The sequence below is a fragment of the Neopelma chrysocephalum genome, unplaced genomic scaffold (assembly GCF_003984885.1).
Source record: "Neopelma chrysocephalum unplaced genomic scaffold, ASM398488v2 Primary Assembly neopelma1_155, whole genome shotgun sequence".
Classification (NCBI taxonomy): domain Eukaryota; kingdom Metazoa; phylum Chordata; class Aves; order Passeriformes; family Pipridae; genus Neopelma; species Neopelma chrysocephalum.
Window position 1 is genome coordinate 974,424 of NW_020897817.1, and position 3,610 is coordinate 978,033.

Genomic DNA, 3,610 nt, shown 5'->3' on the forward strand with positions numbered 1-3,610 from the left:
AGTGTGGCAGGGGCTGGGAAGCCCCCACACACCCCACCCTCTCAAAAGCTGTGAATTCCCCTGTGCAATGAGTGCCCTGAAGTCAATAAAGTTGCTTTGCCTGTATCAGAGATGGTGTTTCTGTGTTCCTGGGGCTCTTGGGTGATGGTGCCATTTGAGGGTGACAGAGCACAGGTGACGTTTGGTCTCAAGGACTGACCCGAACCAGCAGTTCCCCTGCCCTGGGTCTGGGGAAGGTTTGTACCTTCAGCCCATCCCAGAGGAGCAGAACTGAGTGTGAGCTGCCAAACGCCACATGGGAAGGAGCAAGTGTTGCTGTGCAGGTCTGCAGCTGCAATTGTAACACTGGACTAAAACCAACTCAGCCCTCCCCACCCGAAATCTGTGAATTCTGCTTTTAAACTTAGATTCCAACACCATACATAAAAGGAGGATGCACTCTTCTAGTGAGGTTAAAGGTTTTTAATCACTTTTCCAGAGTACAGATACAACTGAAACAAAAACTATTTTGGGGGTCTCAATAATTCACTTATTATTACCATACATTGAACTCTATAAATTCTCATATAAGAAAAAGTCTTTTTAATATAGGTTATGATGCACTGGTGACCTAGTTACATCTTTTGAAGTAACACTTTGCAGCTATATAGCACCTTTCATCACGGGGCTGCAAAGCATCCTATGGAATTCTGCCTCATAATGCCCAAAACGAGGTAGGAAAGTCTGGCCAGTTTACAGGGGGTACAACCCAGGTGCAGATTGGAAGGGATGAGACATGAGGCATCACTGATCCAACACCAGTGAATCCAACAGGGAAGGGGATGCTGGAGCCTGGGCTGGGTGATGGGTGGGTGGCTTAACCAGGGAGGAAGGTCAGGGGCCATCACCTTCACCCTCCTCTCCAGAGCAGCTGCCTGGCTCCCTGCAGCTCAAAAAAGACCTTTTCAAATAGTTCTGGCTTTTTGTGTTACAAATATGTAGGAGAGAGGATAAAAAGTCCAGGACTTGCAGGCCCAAGTCCCTTCATTGACTAAGTACCAAGAGTTACCCAACCTGGGGTGACTCATCCCACCCACATCCACGTGGATCTGCCAGGATTAAAATCGTGCCCTTGGGATGCATTTTGAGATTTGGGGTGTGATGCTCAGTCTAACTTCACTGTTTCATTGTCCTAAATTCCCCTTTCCCTCCTGGCAGGTGACAGTCAGGTCACTCAGGTTTTGTTTCTTTAATAAAAGCCGAATCTCTGCTGAAAATCCATCAGCTTAGGGAATGTGATGTCCAACAGACATTTGAGTTCTGTGGTTAGGAGAATCCGAGCTGCCAGAGTTCCTTTGAGACTTCATGACTTTAAAAATCCTTCTACAACTGTGCAACACTCCCTGGAGCACAGCCAGCACCGGTGCCAGTGGCTGAGCACCAAGGACCTCCAGGGCGAGATGTTTTGAATATAAAACTACGAATCCCAGACACTTCAATATTTATATTAGTTTTTTGCCACATACCATCAACTACCTGCCTGCCCAAAGCACCTTCCCAGCACCCTGCAATGGCTCCTCTGCCACTTGCTCTTCCTGGGATGTCCAAAATTGTTCCCTCAGAAAGCACAACACAATAGAAACATCCTGGAAAGCGTTTTGGGAGTGTGGTGGGGAAACTCAAGAGAAAAAGGCAAGTTCTCACAGCTCAGCCAGGTGCCACGGGATGAAGTTAGAGGGACTGTTTGTGCCAGTGGTCAGACTCAATAATTTCTTCCTTAGTTTAAAAAATCCACCTGAAAAAAAGGGCTGGAGTCAACTTAGTAACAAACACAACTGTGCAAAACCATTCAGGCATTACGAGGCTGATGATGCTCAGGGCTCCTACTGCCAGGGAGCAGCTCTTTGTTAAAGACAGAAAATCTTAATTTTGCCTCTGAAATGTTTAAAATGGATGATATATTGAAGAAAAATTGGGGAGGAACCTGTTTGTGCCGAGGGGAGCCAATCTCCAACCTCGCCCAGTGGTTACGAGCTCCACAAGCATTCGACACACGAACATTTGTTCCAGTTCGTTTGTTAAGGCAACAGCAAAACTACTGCTCAGGGGACTGGGAGCTACTGAGACTGTTATCAAAAAAATAAGGACCTTATTGCACATTCAGTCACCTCTGTGACCCTGGCACGAAGTTGCACCGAGGGAGCTCCTGCTGCAGAGCACACCCGGGGCACGAGGGACTTCGCTACTGTTTTAAAGTCTCTGAGGAGCTGGAGACTATTCCAGAGAAATCCAAGGGCATCTTTTAGAGCAGTGGTTGGGAGAACAATTCCTAAGATAATTTAACTTCCTTTTGCACTTAATGCTGTGGCTTTCAGTGTGCCCAGATTCCTGTTTCGTGAACCCAAGCCAGGAGGTTCAAAACCTGGAGCAGCAGGTTTGTCAGAGCAGCTCCCACAGTGGGACCTGCTGGCACACCGAGGGCAGCAGCTTTTGGTATTTCTTCCTCACACCCATCTCTGCTTCTTCTCTGTCCACACTGAGACTACAGCAGCATTTTTCTCCTTAAAAAATATTTCAGTAGACCGTGTTGTGCACTCAGCAACCGAGTCAGAAATGTGGATTGTAAGGAAGTTTGTGTTCAGAGCTTTGAGCCTGTGTGTATGATCTACAGATATACTTTAATCCTTCAAGGTAATCCTTCTTGTAATCAGTGTGAATTCGAGCTGGGCTGACAAGAAATCATTCAGGAGGCAAAAAAAAGCCCACGTTGACCCTGGGCAAGGCCAATCATTGCCAAAGGGCCTCCAAACAGCAGTGAAAGTGAAACTACTTGTGTTAATTATTACCAAAGAACTACACTAAAATGTTCCTTATCTCAGAGCCATAAAGGAGTTTTATACACTGTTAAACAAATTTGTTTTCAGCCGGTGAGTCTCAAAGTGATTTCACTTTCCTTGCTGAGAGAATCTGAAAGGCAAGCAGCTTTCATTCAAAGTACCTGGAAAAAATTAACCTAAATGAAGGTGTTCCCAGACAAGAAACAGTGAGAGCCTTCAGAGGAAGGAAAGGGTGTTTTTACTCATAAGGTACAAATATCCTACGTTTATTCTATGGGAATGTTTCTGTTGATGTCTCTTAAGGGGACACTCAGCTGTGGGATTATTTCTCAGACCATCCCCACCCAAGGAAAGCCTGCCCTCCCCACAGCCTGTGTCCTCACTGCTCCCTTGCTCACTCAGGGGTCAGGGAAGGAGGGAGCAACTAGGGGCAGTTTGCTGCAGCCCCCAACAGCTGCACTTGTGGAGGGGATGCCCAGGAAACACAGGAATTCCTGGAGGCTCCCCCTCTCCTATGGACACGGAGGCTCTGGGCACACCCGTGTGCAGCAGACACACCTCAGGCCTTTAACACCCTCCAGAATGACTTTGTTTTCCCTGGAATGTTCTACCCACCATCCCAATCCAAAGCACTGTGCCTGTTATTTCACTATAACTACGGGGAGGGCCAGGGCAGTGCTCATGGAACAAGGATGGAGCCCACAGGAGCATCCCTGAGTGCCAAAACATCTCCCCTGGCAATGCCAGGCCAGGGAGGAAGCAGGACCTTTGCTCAGAAATGACAGACACAGATG